Source organism: Ruditapes philippinarum, unplaced genomic scaffold (assembly GCF_026571515.1).
Source record: "Ruditapes philippinarum isolate M1 unplaced genomic scaffold, ASM2657151v2 ctg303_1_1_1_1, whole genome shotgun sequence".
Taxonomy (NCBI): domain Eukaryota; kingdom Metazoa; phylum Mollusca; class Bivalvia; order Venerida; family Veneridae; genus Ruditapes; species Ruditapes philippinarum.
Window position 1 is genome coordinate 137,922 of NW_026851603.1, and position 19,895 is coordinate 157,816.

Below are 19,895 nucleotides of genomic sequence, written 5' to 3' on the forward strand. Positions count from 1 at the left end.
GAAAAGAGACGCTTAAATCAGTTTCTAGTTATTTTCTTTTCATTATAATTAGATATTTCGACATTGAGAAAACCTTCTTAATTAGATACAGTATTAATGGAATAGATGAAAAAGGGATCCCTAAAGACAGCCCAACACGGCAAAATTGTAAAATGTTGCAGGCTCAGTTTGATTGAGCCTGTTCATCGACGGTACTGGAAAGTGCAAATTACCTTCCACGCCTCCTAGCACAGGCTTAAACAGAATTCAACATTCACAAAAATAGTGTAATTTGGAATTTTGAAACATCTGCAGATGTGTTGCATCCGCTTTCATAAGAAAGAAGCCATGTCTGACTGCCAAAGACAATTTATGCGGAAACATAACTTTGTAAGTGTAAATTTATCGTTGAATTGATAACATTTTATGTCGAAGTAAAATATTGTTTAAATGTTCAAGGGATAAACAATGTAACATGTTCTCCTTTTTTCAAACGTACCAGTGTCAAATAAATACTGCCTTCCATTTGTAAGGTTTTGGTCCTTAGTTGAAAGATTATGTTCATGTAATACTATGCTTTAACAAGAGATAAATAGAAAATCAACTGCAAGTTTCGACTATCGTCAGAGCATAGTAATGGAGTCTGTAAGACAATGTTGTAAGTAAAATGATTAAAAGCCATACTGATAGAGCATGTGTAAAACTGCGTTAATCAGTATAAAATTTTTTACACTATTAATGATAGATGTAAACAATTCAGAGCGGGGTTAACTAATATGCATATTGTTCAGGGTATCTGAAATAAATTGGTATTATATATTTTTTTGGTAAAATTAATTTGTTTTTCATACAATTTTTGTGGAATCGGTCAAAATGTATATATAATTCTGAATGGAATGGGTCAAAGTCTTTTATAATGTTGCGGGCGAAAATAGTCGTCTATAATACTGAGCAGAGTTGGTTAAAATTGTATATAATTTTAGTCGGAAATAATCAGAATTGAAAAAATGAATAATATACTTGGTGAAATTAGTCAGTGTTATTTACAAGTCCGGGTGAAGTCAACTTTGTATACAATTCTGGGTGGCAATTTTAGTTTCACTTCTATCAGGTAGATGCTAAAAAATACAGCAAATAATAATAATAATAATAATAATTATAATAATAATAATAATAATAATGATAATAATATTTTATAATAATAATAATAATAATAATAATAATTATAATAATAATAAAAATAATCGTAATACTACTACTACTAATAATAATAATAATGATAAAGATAATGATTATAAATATTACTATTATTAAGTAATTAAATGTTTATATCCAAGAAGTAAGTTTTTTGTTGAATGTTCATGATAGTTAAACGGGTCTTATCGGTTCAGATTCTTTTTTTTATCCTTGAAAGTACTCTCTGGTCCCTTATTATATTACAAATTGGATGTTAGCTTACTGTTTTTGGTATAAAACAAAATAAAACAAAACAAAATAACACCAACAACAAACAGCAACAACAACACAAAACTATTATAAAAAGGTATTAATGGAATATTTCTTTAGGAGAATAAAGTTTATATCCATTTTAAGAAATACTTGACGTTTTATCTGTTGACTTTATACATTTCATTATATCCTGGACAGAATAAATGATGATTCACGATTTCCCATGTCTTGTTTTTATAAGACAAATAATACAATACACAGGAGAACCATTGCAAATATTAAAATATCAACAGCCAAAGCAATACACAGTACAAAATAAGAGGCAATTGATTGCTTGTCTCTTTTCAACACAGGGGCGACAAGTGTAGATTTTGGTAGGATTGACACTGAAGAAATGCTAAACGAAACAGGTGTAAGTATTGCTCCGGCACCTGTTGTCGGACTGTTAATGTAAGAGGGCTAGCGTTTGAGACAAGAAAATAGTTTTGTCCATTATCCGAAATGAAAAAATGCTTCTATCACTACTGATAAGCAATTAATTCGTCTATGTGAGCTAAGTTTCTTTGTCGACAGATCACAAAACTTGTTGTTGATGTTAATATGTAATTTGCAAAATAAATTACGAAGCAAATCACGCTCATGTAGATGGTAACACCTTTCGACTAGATGTTTATATTTAAACTCTCATATTAATTACAATAAGAAAAAACATCAAATTCGTAGGCTGCCTGCACCAATTATTCACATATGTATCGTATAATGTAACTAATGAATCCCAAAGGACCTTTTAAAGTGAATACTGTGTTTTTCTTCATTAGTATTTTGTTAAATTAAATTTTGCAACTAATTATGAAACGTTTACGTAATATTGATTTATTTAATAGTTTATTACTTTGCTTATAAATATGCTTAAATTCAAGATTCCTTCATACAATTTTAATACGAGGGGCATTTATAAAGTGTTAACTAAGTGTGGCGCTTTAGTCGTAGACGTAATAATTATTTCTTCGGAAATTGTTATACCAACCCTTCAAATGATTCCCCTTCGATTTTGATGCACTTTTCCAAGCGCCAAATCCAAACGGAAAATGCTTTTCGGTAGGCCTCTTTGGGTATAGTGTTTAGACACTGGAAAAGCTCGCTGCCGACAGCGTGCCGAGATTCAAATCGGCGACCTCTCATGTAGTTCTTGATGTAAGGATTCAACCAAAAATAGCATGGAGCAAAATCTGGGCAGTATGCAGGGTGTGGTAAAGTCTCAACGTTATTGTCGTCAAGGTACGACTTTACCACCACTGACTTGTGGGCAGGTGCGTTGTCATGCAGGAGTTTGATTCCGCGTTCGCCGGTACGGGCACGGGATGTAGTATAGTGACTTACAACACCAGAAAGAACTGAATCTCGATAAAAGATTTCGGTAAAATTTCTGCCTTCTGGTATAGGAATTCGAGCCACCATTCCCTGGCAATCAAAAAATAATGCATACATAATGCGTTTTGAGGTGCGAGATCTACGGGCAATTTAGACCGTTCGTCATTTTCACCGACCCACACCTTATTTTGTTCTTTACCATCAGGCTCATAAATATAGACCCATGTTTTATCACCACTGACAATTTCATTCATACGGTTTTGGCCAGCAATTTTGTACCTATCGAGCAGCTGTGACGCAATTCGCACGCGCTCCCGTTTTTTTGTCCTCAGTGAGAAGGTGAGGTATCCATTGGGCGCAAACCTTGCGTAACTTTAACACGAGAGTCAATATTTGAAAAACCGATGACGAATGTATGCCATATAAATCACCTATCTCTTCACTGTACAGTGGACATCAACAACATTTTTAACAGCAAAAATATTTTCGTCAGTCATCTTTTGTAGTCTCTCTACCGGAGGTAAAAGGTCGAACCCATCTTCTAACTGTGGAATGCGATAGGGCACTATCCCCACAAACCTTGTCTAAGTCTGATTTAATATCTGATTTAGCAACACCAAGCAATGCGCGAATTTTACAATACACTATTTGCTCGTCTTGAAAAGTGTTCTCCTTTTCTGTCATTTTCAACTGCATTGTACCTGACTGTAGTCCATTCAAGTGAACATTTCGCCCACTGCGAATGTATTTATTTATGGTTTCCTTGTGCATATTATTTTAGAGGAAGTTTTACCTTTCCATATGTACCAATTACGCTAAAATTAACGGTAAAAATTCACACTGATTAACACTTTATAAATACCCCTCGTAGTGTTCATTTTTTAAATAATTAAAATGATTGTAATTCAGAAATTCAGTTAAAATCTTTATAAATTTAAATATTTCTAAATAGTAGAAGAGCCAAAATGATTTTTCAAGATGGCGTTTAAGATGGCCGACAATGTTTGAAAAAATAAGTTCTCAGTAAACAGTTGGCGAATATGAAAAACAACTTTGCTAAATGCAGCATTGAACGTTTGAAGAAGACTGAAAAAAGTTTTTTTTACACTTTTCAGAAATGTTAAGCACTTTAATTACCTTGACTTTTGATAAAGACTTCTACAATTTCGTTTATTTACCACTTTTTTTTGTCAAAATATTCATTTTTTATGAGTATGTTCGGTTCAAGTCCCTTTAACTTTTTCGTTTTATGCTCTGCTCCCAATCTTAATATGGCAAATGATTTTATAACATTGATGAGATGCATTTAGCATTATATTACGTGTGGGATACGTTTTGATCTTGGAACATATGAAAGATGACTTTTTTGAGAATCTCTGAAATGAAACTTTCGATTACTTTTAGTTACTAAAACATTTATACAATGTATAACATTCTTCCGTCGATGTTTGTTTTTATTGAAACTGTTTGCTCAAATGTACTATTTAAAGAACAATTTTAATTAAAAAGCAAAATCTTTGAATACTTTTTCTTACTTTCTTCTGTTAATACCAAACACCTGTTTGAATGCTAATATATATTCAAATATTAACTTGTTGATTTTCATTTGAAATGTAACATGTTTTGAGAAGACTGCCAACAGTTCTGTTGTTATAGAGTCAATAAAGATAAGTATTCTTTAGAATTCTCTTTTTTTCCATATTCTTTAGAAATGTCAAGCATGTGTTGAAAAAGGTTTTCTGACATACTGAGAGCTGAGGTGGTCACAATGTCATCCTAAATATTTTACTATTCGGAGATCTGTTGACACTTATGTAAAGTTAAGGAAAATCACCTGTATGTAATGTTTATCCATTAAAGACAGTTCTCGCATAGTTTCTATATTTGTTTACATAGACAAAAGATGGAATGTTTAAACTAGTAGCCAAAATTGTCTTACATTTTGCATGATTAAATAGGATCATAATTAAATAAAATACATGTTTATACAATACGGAGTTTTATTTCTTGTTGAGTTATTTGTCAATAAAAGTGTGTTTTGAGGTGTTAAAAATAGTACTGAGTTACTTTCACCCCTGTAATGATGCAAAATTTATTGTTATTCTTTAAGAAAGATTTTATGCTACAGATGGTTAAGCCAAATGATAAAAATGATATTCCAGTTATGCCCTTTTTAAAGAAAAACGCTGTTTATTAACATAAAGCAAGACAAACTTAAATGTATGTCAAGAGATATAATTGTTATATCAGCCTTATGACTAGAGATAACAAAGATAGTATGAATTGAAATAAAGTATTGATCATCGATACTCATACCTTTTAAGTTAATTTATCTATAAAATGACTAAAATAAAGCAAAAAAAAAAAAAAAAAAAAAAAAACTCACCTTTAGAGGCAGGTAACAACAACAACAACAACAACAACAACAACAACACAAAAAAAATCAATTAATGACGAACCTAAGCTTTTATAATTGTGTTACAATATTTTTCTGACAACTTTTTATTTAAAAGTACATCTTTTCACAGTGATAAACATGTTGCCGTAAACTAAAATGGCCAGATAGCACTCTATCCAACTGATTTACGTACACGTATAATTTCAATTAACAAGTGTTATTGTATTATTGTTTCCTTCACAGAAAAAAAATAATATCGATAGTTTGATACAAAATGCGACGAATAAAAGCGTGGTTGAAAGTGGCTTTTTCGAACAGACAGGTAAAAATACCTTATTTTTATTATTGTAAAGAAAACCGCCATGATTTGAATCCCCTTTATAGTATGTACATATTAATATGTTTTTTATTACTTGGGCGGGAATGAATTAATTATTAACCCCATTTGCCAAAATTGTTTACACGGATAACGTCGAAACATCCAAGAAGCCGTATAACAGCTGGAAGGCATATTGATGCAATCTACAGTTACGGCCAATAGAATCAATACAATTCATATCCGTCCAATAACGACAAGAACTGTTTGTCGGCACTAACTTGAGTGAGATTTTCGCTGTAAGAGGCCGTTCAGAGCCTTGTACTGACGGTACATCGCCAACATGCAATAATATTACGGGTGCAACGTTATCTATTTAAACAAGAGCAAAATGGCCCATTTTTCAGTGGCAAAATCAGACTTACACTTCAATGCAATGACAGGCGGGAAAAGTGTTATCGGCAACGCTGGAAGAGATTGGCTGAATAGAATAGAATTTGCTAAAAAAACTTGACCAGTTTTGTTGGAAGCGGTCTCAAATAGTCATATATTTGATCTAGAAATTAGCATAATATAAACGTTTGGAAAGTATGTACGTGTACCTGTGTAATGAGTCAGTATTTAACAGTTGAAGCGGAAAAGCTAACATGTTAATAATGCAAATAATGTTAAGATTAACACTAGGCAAACCTGTAGTTAATATCAGGGTCCTTAAAATTTCAATTGTTATAGGGATAATCTTTATTTAACTTATAAATCTGTAGCCTAGCAAAAACTAAAAATTTCTATATGCCTATTTACTTCTACTTAAAACCCATTCTAACAAGAAATGTTAGTAAAACATGTTTGCCCTTTATCGGCAGCTAATTAGTCATGTGATCAGGTCATTGTGGCTTTTGACACAGTGGCCAAAATCATTTAGGGTTATCTACTGGTCATGACAAATAACTAAATAATTTTGACCGTAAAGGTTGTGTGCAGCAATTTATGACACATCTTTATCTAACCAATTAACCTTGAAATGCGTATACCAAAAACATTTAGTTTTATAAAAAATATCAACAGAGGCAACTTGAGTTGTTGAGTTATTGGTCGGATATCGTCTTAACGTACAAAGTCAATGTGTCATTGTGGTCGTTTTCTGACCAAAGGAATGTATCTAAGAAGATTGACGGTCAAAGGTCCATGGGTTGTCAATTAATTAATATGAAACAGTTTTGACATACAAGGTCAATGTGATTTTTAACCCCTTGACCCCCAAAATCCAAAGGGGTCATCTACTTGCCATGACAAATGCACATAAAACGTTTGAGTGCCAAAGGCCTATGGCTTATTAAGTTATTGATCGGAAACCGTTAATACCTACGAAGCAAATATGATCTTGAACTTTGACCCCTTGACCCTAAAATCTACAGAGATCATCTACTTGCCAAGACCAATGCACCTACACAGTTTCAGGGCCAACAGCCTATGGCTTATTAAGTTATTGGTCGAAATCCATTTTTACCTACTTGGTTAATATTACATTGACCTTTGACCCAAAAATCAATAGGAATCATCTACTTGCCAAGATTAAAGCACTTACGCAATTTGAGGGTTATAAGCCTATGGTTTGTCAAGTTATTAATCGGAAACCATTTTTACTTCCAAGGTCAATATGACTTTGACCTTTGATCCCTTGACTTTAAAATCAGTACGGATCACCTCCTTGCAAAGTGAAATGCTAAAACAAAATTTGAGGGCCAACAGCCGTTTGGTTGCCAAGTTATTGATCGTAAACTGTTTTTATCTACAACGTCAATGTGACCTTGACATTTTACCCCTGAAACCGAAAATCAATTGGGGTCAGGTACTGGTTGTGAACTATCATCATACTAAGGTTTTAAGTTCCTAGACCTAAGCGTTCTTTAGGTAAAGATCAGAAACCGTTTTTACCTCAATATGATCTTGACCTTTGACACTTTGCCCCCAAAATCAATTGTAGTCACCAACTGGCAAAATCCAATGCACCTACGTAGTTTTAAGGGGCCAACAGCACATGGGTTGTCAAGTTATTGATCGGAAACTGTTTTTACCTACAATGTCAATGTAACTTCTACCTTGACCTTAAAATCAATACAGGCCACCTACTGGTCATGAACAATCATCATACCAAGTTTAAAGTTCCAAGGCCTAAGCGTTCTTAAGTTATTGATCGGACACCATTTAAACCTACAACCTCAATGTGACCTTGACCTTTGACACTTTGCCCCAAAAATCAATTGTAGTCACCAACTGGCCAACTGGCCAAGTCCAATGCACCTTAGTAGTTTTGAGGGCCAACAGCACATGGGTCGTCAAGTTATTGATCTGAAACTGTTTTTACCTACAATGTCAATGTAACCTCTACCTTGACCTTAAAATCAGTAAGGCCACCTACTTGTCATGAATATTCACCGTACCAAGTTTAAAGTTCCTACGCCAAAGCCTTCTTTAGGTATTGATCGAAAACCGTTTTACCTACAAGGTCAGTGACCTTAACTTTTGACCCATTGACCCCAAAATCATGAAAGATCATCTACTTGTCATGACCAATCATCATACCAAGTTTGAAGTTCCTTGGCCTAAGCGTTCTTGAGTTATTGATTGAAAATGTTTTGGTCAAACAAATGTAAAGCAATATTTCCCCACTTCATTTATTACATTTTATAACGAATTGTATTTTTGTAGCGCATTTCATGTCTCATTGACATTTGAAACATGTACTACATTTGCACAATGGTTAAACGAAATCTTCTTAATCAATACAAATATCAATAGACTGCGCACTTTTGTTCCATGTGCATTCTATCAACATGATTTTTAACCTAAATTGTTTTATGTACGAATGTGGCAACAGGTCCAATGTTTTCAACAAAAGATATCTTATTCACAAAAGCAATGTGTAACATTTTAATCTGATATGATTTTCTTTTTCTAAACACATAAAAACATAGGGTCATTTTGTAAAATCTAAAGAGTGAAAGTTATTTTTATTCATAGAGATCATTGTTAAAGAATGTTAGAAAATGGCTAGTATTATTGTGCAAATTAGCATTGGATACATAACGAATGTTTATAACAGATTTTGTCGTTGATGTTATGATGCTTCTTTTGCAATATTCAATATGGTTATTATTCACAATATTTATAATTTTATACATGGTATGCAAGCAATTACTGAATTGCTGTTCTCAATTTATAGACAAGCCCATAAGCTTATCAGCAATGTCTGTAAATCAGACGTTTTATACTACAAAAATAACATAATTCTGGTGACAACATTTATGTTACATTCATAAAAGTACAATTATACTTAAATGTTTGTTAATTAAACGGTTTTGACCTTTTTTGAAGGAATTTACTATTACTATAACTATGTACATAGCAAACAGTTATATTTGTTTTATCGATCCTAACAAGGTAAAGATATTTCACTGAGTAAGCATTTTAACACACTTGCATTGTTTTAATTCATTTTGAGTCCACTACACAAATCTGGTGAAATTTTACTTTTATATTTGTTTTTGTTAAATAACATGAAGACGGGTTTTTTTCCAAACAGTCTTATAAGAATATGATTTCATATTTGAAAAGCATGTTGCAAATCAGCTTAACAGTTATCGTCGTTATATAAATATAATAAATAAGCAGCAATAGGGTTTCCGCATATATCATTCTTGTCAAAAAGCTGATAGATTCTTGCCTCAAAAATATTGATGATGACAATAAAATATATATTTTTAGATTTTAAAATCGCCTTTTATATAGTTGACCACAATTTACTGATGTGTAATATAAATCTTAATCATTTTTTTCTTACAAAATGTACATTTTTTCCAGTCAAATGTCTCTAGTAGAGAAATTGTTATATGTTAATGATATATCAGTTATTACGAATTCAAAAATTGATATGTACGCAGACGAGCCAACATAACAAACAGCTGACCAAAGTTTGGTTAATATACAATCTGAGGAATGGTGCTCTCCCCCAAAAAATGATCATTAATCCAGAGTAGACTTCATGGACGATAATTGTAACAAAATGTAAAATAAATAAAATAGGTAATTTCTCTGCATATTTCGAAATTTGATTATATATAATGTTTATTGTCAAAAACTACCTGGAATCTATATTCACTATTTGATAACTGTCTCTCATGGAAATCGAATATTGACAAAAGTATGTTTAAGTCTGCTTCTAAATTATCCGTAACAAAAAGAAATAGAAATAAGTGTTGAATATGTACTTGTATTTGGCGTACTAATCAATCTGGTAACATTTCATTTAGATAGCAATAGTAGTATAAGGGAAGAAGGCCAAACATTATAAATAAAAATCACAGACCTACAGAGGAGTGATTCCTATTAGTGGTTGCTACTTTTTACAAGTTCATTATTACTAGGTCACCTCAATTGTTCGTACCGTTTCTATATACGTATTGAGAGCAATAAAGACACTGAAAGAAGACCGGAAAACATTATTTTCCCGAATGAGTACGTTTTCTTATTGTCTACGGAACAGGGTGTAATAAAGAAGAAAAATGCATATTTCGTAAAATCGGTTACAGTCATACTGCTAATTTTATGTTATTTCGATCATCGTATCCGACGAGTAATGACGTACGTTGTCCATTTGTATAAAGATCAGTTAATATACGAATGATTGTTTTCATTTGTAACATATACTTGCTGGATAAACTTTTTAACCGTTACTCATGAACCTTTTGAAGCTTGTGTCAATGTAAATCTGTGATATACAAGGCTTAAGTCTTGGACAAATCATAACACTGAAATATTTACTTATCAAAACGCACGTATATACTTAAATGCATTCATATCTAAAGTATTTCATGCGTTCCAATTCTGAGCCTAAGTAACGATCGCTTTTTGAGAATTTATAATATCAATAATAAACTATGTGACTATAAATAATATTAAAGTGTCTATCTTATATAATATTTAAACGTCTATATCTTTATTATTGCAGAACACAGGCGTCATTTATTAATTAAAATGCGTGGAAGACAGTAAATGTACATAGAATCTACTCTGTATGTGATCATAGTGTCGACAATTGTGCTGAAAATTCAATAAAAAAAATTACCTCCTGTTGTGACATTAAAAGTTATGGTTTTTCTCTCACTCCCGTCGTCACATGCGAAAAGTTGACCAGCGTGAGAAGTATTAACAGACTCTATAGTGAGTCTAAATTCCCCATTACTTTCATCAAAGTTGAATATGAATGTGAAGGGTTTGTTTGGATAAGCACCACATGATCCTTGAAAGCAGTCAGCGTATGGATCGTTATTCACAAGCCATGTCATTCCATTACTATATGGAGATATCGTACATATTAGAATCACTTTAGAACCATCTTGAATACTTGACACTCCATCCTCTATCATTAGCGATACGGATGCACCTAAACAATGAAAATCATAAAACATGTTAAAATGGTTAATAATCTTTAAATTCATTATCATTGTTCTCTGTTTGTGTGTCTAGTAAGATTTTTTTTATTAAAGGTGAAATCAATATAGAAATAAATAATGTATATGTTACAAATTATTTTGAAACATTTCGTTTACCTAAAAACTTATGATTGGGAAGAAGAAATTTGACCCTAGGGCCATGAATTCTATAATTTTTGTAAATGTACACAACATATGCTACACGCTAAACAGTTAATAATTATGCAAATAGCTTTCAATTGTGTTTTCTATATAGGTTTATATACCGGTGAAAATGTGACCTCTTGGCACTGCGTATTCAATATGGAATGGTGTATAACTTTTGTTTCTAGTTGTTTTCTACCTGAATAAGGTTATAGCTTCCAATAATACGTCTTATTCCTATTTATGTGTTTTTTTCTATTTAACAAAAAATAGGATTAAGTGAATATTTGTCATGCATAATGTGTGCGAAACCCACTTATTGGATAAGAAGGACTACCTTTTTTGTCAACAAAATTAATACATGCACAGTTGCCTGCAGTAATATTTTTTCAAAAGAAAAAGACATTTAATCTCCCCAAAAAAATGATTAAACTGAACTAAAATGTATGGTTTCTTAGGCTCTGATATTTTTTCTTTATGCAAGGAACTTAAAAGTTATTGCATAGTAATAATAAGTTTCAGGAACGTATTCGAAAGAGTCTTAAAGCTTACAGCTTCCTATACAATCGAACTGAAATATATTCTATATGAACTTAATAAAGTCTTTAAAATCAAACATACCGAGCAGAAATTATTTATTTAAATAAACTTTAAACTACATTGATTATGAATATATTTAGACTGTAATTTTCAATTGAATGACTTCAATGTATATTTTATTCATTCAATTGAAATTGTAAGTGTACATGAGAAGTCATTCTTCTTTTCAACCAGTCATAAACATACAGTAAGCTGTGTTTCAATTATAAATTAAACCACAAACCCATTTATACGTTTATGATCTGTGAAAACTGACCCGACTTTATCCATAAGTGTTAGGCGCGTTGATTGGTCACTACCCCCGGGCCCCACCCTCTCACCCACTCAACAACCCTCCTAGCTCTCAAAGCCATGTTAACTGCAGTATTTTTCATTTGAAACATGTTTTGATATTTGGTATAGGCTTTTAATTCAATTTCCTTCATTTCACAAAAATTAATACATTGATATATTTAGTAAAGGTATGCAAATCGCCGCTCATTTGTCAGCACTCATCTTAATATGAACTCCTTAACTCCAACATTGTCTAACCAATTTTCAATATCTCGGTACCAAACGGTAGGGAATTGATTACTCTTAAAGGAAATAAAGCTGTCATTACAATCATTACAAGTTATAAGAAGACATGTAATCTCGAAGTAACCGCAAGTGTAAGTCGACAGAGACCAGACCGCTCGGTTATTGTCAAAATTATCCGACTAAACGGCAGGTTATTCGAAATAAATGATTGTTTTTTTGTATTCTGCAGAGTGCTCTCTCCTGTTTTTGTACGGTGTATTTTCATTTGTCTAAGGTTTTCACACAATAAACGAAAATACTCAATAGCAAGAATTCCGATTATACTTTCATTTTGGATTGAGATTTGACAAATCGGAAAAACGGTTAGTTATAGTTTTATGTGATGTTTTGATTGAACAGTTATTACAAATAATAATATAATTTTGTCATGATTATATGACAATACAAACAAATATTCGTTCATTTCGAATAAACTGCCGTTTAGTCGGGTAATTTTGACAAAAATACTGCAGTTTAAATGGTTTTGTGAGGTAGGAAAGTTGTAGAGTGGGTGAGGGGGTGGGGCCCTGGGCTAGTGACCAATCAACGCGCCGGACATCTATGACTGTATCCAGCATATTCTTCACAATTTCACAAGGCTTTTTACAAATAATGATGGTATCCTTCATCTGTTTACCAGATCTGTCATGTTTCATAAATTCATAAATAATCTTTTGTTGAATGCTTCAATCGTCTCGACCAATAATTAATCCCATGCAATTACTTTCGAAGAAAACGGATGTTTACTTTATGACTATTCAAACAAAAAAAGGTAAGATGCGAAAGGCACTTTACAGTAGATGCAAACCATTAACATTTCCAGGTTTTCATAGTAATTCCGACCTGTGATAACCTTTCGTGGTGAATACCGAAAAATAAAAGGCTGAATCGAGAATGTATTGCGGCCATTTTTTATTTACAAAATAAACCCCATGACCAGATTTTATACTGTTAAAAATTACCGTTACCTATGTGACGGTACAAATTTTGTTGTCACGTGACGCACTTGCATTAAGTATGAATAACTCCCAGTGACCCATTGGAAATTTACATAACAAACAGTGAGGGGTAAACAGAACTATCCAAACCCGAGTCTAATGCTCATAGCTAAATAATCTAAAGAAGCCAATGGACCCGTTTTGAGTATAATCTTAGAAATTAGATGTTACAAGGTAGGGCATAGATCTAAGAAGTTAGGTGTCACAAGCTGAATTTTGTTCCAATACAAAATCTAATGGCTTACCTGAATGTGAGATAAATATGCCAAATAAACAACTACACAGTAGAAGCATATCGTCCTACCTTAAAAAAAAGAAACACATACGAAATGAAAGTTATTTCAATTGCTTTATGGTGATACCGGTTTGTAGGCATTTTGACTTGCAAAATATCATAGTTTTATCACACAGGGAAATAATAATATATGACTATAATACAAATCATACTTAAGAATAAAGAACAGACATGTAAAATTATTCATATTTATCTATTACTCGACTTGATACATTACTCATATCTGATTCCGGCTATTGCAAAAAGAACAAATTAAAGCAGTTTACACTAATAAAAATCTATATTAATGTCAGAACTTATTATTGGACTTTAACACTTATAAAGAAACAAATAAAGTAAAGATACTTATGTATAGAATACTAGAATTAGAAATATCAAATACATATCAAAATTTACTCACTAAGTCTATAAAATAGTTAACATCCAATGTTTACGTTAAGCACAAGAGTTGTTAGTTAGCAATGCATAAAAATCAATACACTTAGGAACAAACTACCGTAATCCACAGAAATCCACTATTTCTTTACATCAGTGCAATACATGTTAAATAGATTTAAGGCCATTTAAGTAATTGTTGTTTTTGTGAAAAATGGTTGAAAGCATCAATGCATATAAACTTAAATGATTAATGTCCGAGTTATTATGATATCTATCGAAAAAGTTTCAATTAAAATGTAAGAGTCGCTTGTTTATTGAGCTATACTGATTATCAGTCATTATCCACTTTTCATTTTTAAAACTGAATACAATTTAAATATTTTTGGAAAAGTATTCATTGTAAAACTAGTTAATTAATTTAAGAGAGTTAATTATCGGTCTTTGGAGTGAATCACAATGTATGTATGTATGTATTTTTATGGATGGGTGGATGGATGGATGGATGGATGAAGGTTTAATGAGGGTCCATTCGCCCTTATGGAAAAAATGTGTTGACAGATTTACCTGGGAGTATTAGCCAACGAAATGTAATTTAGCCGAAAGTAATTCACTGTACAGAGGCCAATAAACACCTTAACGTATTGTATCCTGTAAAAAATATAGAATAGGTTAGTGTAGGTACAATAGTTGTTTCCAGCAAAGGGCGCTTCCGTTCAAGCCGTCTCTTCGTACTTAGTGCCTTTCCGTGTCCCTGCCTATTTTGCAGCACCTCTGCCCCCGGCTTCATTTAGGACATCGGCAGCAAACTTAATAAAAGCTAAATCGTATCGCCTTAAACGTTACTCCTAACTTTAGAAGCATGCGAACTTTCCGTTTTACACGTTGCAAAAGAACTTAAATCATCTGTCGGTGCCCTTTGCCTCTCCACAGCGTGCACGTTACGAGGGTGACGGACTAAAAGTCCAACAAATGTGTCCTTAAATAACTTAAAGACACGCTGGTCGAAAAATGTTAGGTTTGGTAAAAGATGCTTTTAATAAACCTTTATTCATTTAAATTCTAATAAATTCCATTTCATTTGGGCACACACGGTTTCTTGATTTCGATGGGAATACTGATGACTCTACATTTATATGTGTCTACTCACTTTCAGTACGAACTTAAAGATATTGGAATATTTATTCGTTTAACAACTTATATTTGATACATATTTGATTATATATACATAATAAACGTAAAGGTCTTTGTACTTTTTGTTCTAACCTTAAGTGAATAAAGTGAACTACTTCTTCATTTAACTACATAAAAAGTATTTCAAATACGAGTAAAATATGTATCACTGAATTTATTATTTTTCTATTGTTACAATAGTTATCGTTTACTTGTATTCAAAACCCCTTTCCTAATAGATCTTTATCAAAATAATGACTCTTGTTAGCATGATTGACAGTATGATTTTTAAAACTTTAAAGATATAAATTTAATGCACTTAATATACTGTATTAGATATAATTGTACAATTATTGTTTAGTGTGCCATTGAATATGATTTGATATTTACCGGTCGATGACATATTTTCTGAAGCGATACCCGAGGTCAATATAACTTTTGACGGTGAATATCACATCATAATTATTCAATGGCTCACTTGTCAATACTATTTTAAATATATGAATTGGCTAAGAATTTTAAAAAAATACAAAAAGTACACAAGCCTTTTACAATTTTTTCCTGTTTCATTGAAGCGCGGGAAAAATGATGTAGTAATACGAAAATAAGAGATTTCCAGGCGTTTTACAAAAGTAAAAGTAATTCAAGCTTATACTCATCATTGTGGTGTAACTTTCAACTATAATTTCAAGTAATAGAAAAAGATGTTATAAAAACAAAACAGAACAATCATATTTTATGCGCACGAGTTATGTACAGTCTACGATGTATGTTCATTGAATATGAGTCTCAATCTTTAGATTGGGAAAATGCCATTCGGCCAGTGAATGTGATACTTCATCCAGTAAACATGAATTGTTCTGTTCACTACTGTCTGGACAAATAAAATTGCAGCTATATTTAAATCATATTATACACCCTAATGAAAAAAAGCTAAAATTTAAAAGCTTAATTAACACACAGCAACGACAAATTAACCCAAAGACAAGACACCAACGTCAGTACGATTAAGTATACACTACATTCAGAAAAGTCGTGACGTATGACCAGGATATCAATAACAATATTGGACTTAAAAATCTCTAATGCTTTTTAAACTTTTTTAAGAAAAGTAGGATTGAAATGACTAAATACATAAAATATTTATATTCAGTAAAAGGCATCTAGTAATTAGAATAATTTTAAATCATAGTTAGAGCATGAACCATAAAAGAAAAAGAAAAAAAAAGGTGGGCGTCTTACGGTACTTTTTAGTCTGATTGTGGTGTTTATTTATGCATTCTGTTGAAAATGCTCTTGTTCGTACAAGTATACACATAAAGTTATTGGATAAATTCAGGCGTAGGTACTGTTAAATATATTTGCGCTTTACACAACTAAGTTTGCCAGTATGAAAAGTATTCTCACTTAAAATATATCTGGACAGAAAAACAAATTAGCAACGCATTTAATTATACTTTTGGGTTGATTTATAAATTTATCAATTTTATATGTTTCAATATAGTAATGCTGTTTTTTTACTGCATGTTTAATTTGAACAGTTGAAAATCAATTTTTAACAGATGTATCAATGACCGAGTGTTAAGCTTACCGGCTTCCAATTACTTGCTTGTGAGTTCGAAACTTTAAATTTTTCAACTCAAAAATAACTCATTATGATCATAATAACATTTAAATAATAGTGCTATTGTAAAGGGTTGGGTGTAGCAAATTGTGATGTTAAAATGATGACGTTATGACTTCATAGACATAATAGAATTACGTTACAAGGAAGGCACATATTATCAAGATGTGAAGCAGCACTGCTCTTATAGGTACATTTACTCTACTCTAACTTTACACTGTAAAAGCTGATTGTAATAATTTTATTTTAATCTCGGTAAAATGAATAATTATAGAAAACAACAGCTATAACAAAATATAAGTAGATGTAGAGGGAAAAGAAACAACAAGAGATATTATTTGAAAATTTTGTATTAGTTTAAATAACGACATAAAATCCTGTTTTCGTCAATTAAATCATAAACAATAACATTAAAAAAAGAATGATGTACTTACATGAATTAGATGTGTTTCACGCAAACGAAGTGATGAAATTCTGTATGAGAGATTCATTGTGTTTCATCTTTACATACCTATAGAAAAAAAACAAGCTGTGACATGAAATACATTGGCATATGCATCTGTTAAAAGCAAGCAATGTTTTTCCAAGTCTATTGGGAATTAGTGAAGGTTCCAATGAATCGTAAAAATAAGCGCGGCAATGGCGTTTGTTTGCAAATATTGTTCAATTTTGTAGTGAAAACATTTAGAAACGATGGTATACAGAGGTTTTTTTTAACCTTTTAAATGCCGCTTAAGGCCCTCTGACTCCATTCAATTCACTTTCGGGAACAAAATAAAATGTCGCAGGGGAGAGACTAGACTAGATATCTGACATGTACATCGTTAAGTCACTTTAAAGATCCTGTAACTCTATTTTTTGTTTTATATCATAAACAATAATGCTCAAATGAAGATTTACAATATCGTAAGTTCCAAAAATATTATTTGTTAAGATATTACCGAATTGACATTTCATGTTAATAAAGGGAGGTAATTAGAAATTTATTTTCTATAAAGTCTAAGTCAATTTTTTCAATAAGAAATGAATGCATATATTTTAATGATAATGTGAACAAATATTTGCAGTATATATTTTACATATTCTTTGATGACTGTTAATTGTCTTAGAAGCATAGTTATAAACATAATTTATATAAACTTAAGTGTGGTAACAACCTAGTAGGATTTTAATGGTTAAAAAATTTGTCATGTATGAGATTCAACTCTCGTTATCCTATGCTAGAATGACTATCTAAATAAATGTTTTGAGGCAAAATCTTGATAAAACATTACTGTAACAGTGAAATCGTTTTGTCATCTGAAACAGGAACATGTACCAGAGGACATTGAGAATTTAAGAATATAGCGTTAATTGCATCCTTGATCCTTTTAGCAATAGTGGGTCATGTCTATGTTTCGTAACCCGCAATCAAATAGTAAACTTTCCACAAATAAAGTTGTTCTTTAAATGTGCTTTTCAATGTTCCTTTGAACACTGTTTTCCATCTTTTTTCTGATCATAAAAAGCAGATGCGGCACCAATATTGGAAATATCTCCCTTCCAATATACATGCTTTGTCAAAATACAGTTTATTGTTTAGTCTATATAGTAAGGTATTACGCACCAACAAGTAGATATAGTGTCATCATTTACCAGAAACTATAAAGCAGCAACAAATTAAAGAGTGATTCCAGTATTATGTCTGTCAGGACAGTTCCTGTCTATGACAGCCTAGTTGTGAAAAAAAATTAGACAATTAATAAATGGTGCAATTCAACAGTACACCGTTGACCAGTTACAAAGTGGGATTGCATATTAAAATATGTATTGAGAGCAATAATCGCTTAACCAACCTTTTTAATATAAAATATTGTTTAAAGTTTTTTAATAGTTTAATACCTACTGATAAAATACATAGCGCATGCGACTAGAACTTATGTAGTGTTCAATAACTTCGTAAAGCATACTTTGATTTAAAAAAATAAATACACTTTTCAAAGAAATGCCAACAGACATGAACCTTGAATTTAATGCCAATCGACCATAATTTCTCTGAGAAGATAATTGTAAAAATAAGATAATTTAAATGGGGCCCTATTTCGGTCCCAAACCCGTATGAAAACAACAACAACAACAATAATAATAATGCAACAAAAACAATAACAACAAAACAAACAAACACACAAGCACGCACACACGCACTCTCAATCTAAAATGATGGGATAGATAAAAATGAATTTTTTATGTAAATGACCTAAACGTAAAGAGTCAGTAGCTCAATAGTTATTTCCCGTTGATTTATCGGCAATTTTCACCAAGTAATGTTTCTATTCCTAGCAATACCTATCTTGATGACAAAATGTATGGTATCAAAATTGTCTTGCATATCAGACAGGATTATCTACCGTTTACACCGGTGCTAGAAAACTCTATCTTACACCCCCATGTAAGACAAGTCGCGTGCTTTAAATGACGTCATTGACGCGCGCCTTTTATGAATGAATCGCGTTCATAGGATGACGTCATTTTTCCGTTATGAAGGAATTGTAAGTTCATACGCTACTATAAGAAAAAAGTGCGTAATGAGAATATCAGTTTTCATAATATCTGTTCCGAAAATAATTGACATGTGATATGCAAGAAAAAGAATCAAACACCGGCTGTTGGTACAGACGGGAATAATTAGCTCTCGGGTCACTTAGCGGAAACTCGGCAGAGCCTCGTAACCGCTGTAAACAGTTACCATCGAGCTAGATATTCCGGTCTTTACCGGCAGCTGGTGGTACATATCTCATGTTAGATATACTTGCCGACTGAAAGTGTAGCGGAATTTGGTGACTATTTTAAAGAGCTGGGATTGGTAATAACTGCTTCCAAAATAAAAACACTGGTGACGAAATAATAAAAAAGAACTGATATTTTCCATTCTAGGTAATAACAAACGCAATCAAATAAAGAAACTCCGCCTTAAAACATAAAATTTTAATTTCTAGATGTATCAGTTGGTACACGTAAAACGGGAAGAGATATATTTAGGAAAAAAAAATATTGTATTTTTGTGAATGATAAGCGCTATAACGCTTTCGCTTTTGAATTTTAGGTAATGTTTCAACATTTTATTATTCTGGAAAATAATTTAAC

General features: G+C 31.9%; 1 long non-coding RNA gene across 1 annotated transcript; it reads right to left on the minus strand.

Annotated features, from left to right (window-relative positions):
* Nucleotides 1-10,639: 10,639 nt before the first annotated feature.
* Nucleotides 10,640-14,045, minus strand: LOC132758093 (uncharacterized). Its single transcript, XR_009629540.1, has 3 exons — nucleotides 14,001-14,045; nucleotides 13,551-13,609; nucleotides 10,640-10,956 (listed from the first exon to the last, which is right to left on the minus strand). It is a non-coding gene; the product is annotated as an uncharacterized LOC132758093 (long non-coding RNA).
* Nucleotides 14,046-19,895: the final 5,850 nt, after the last annotated feature.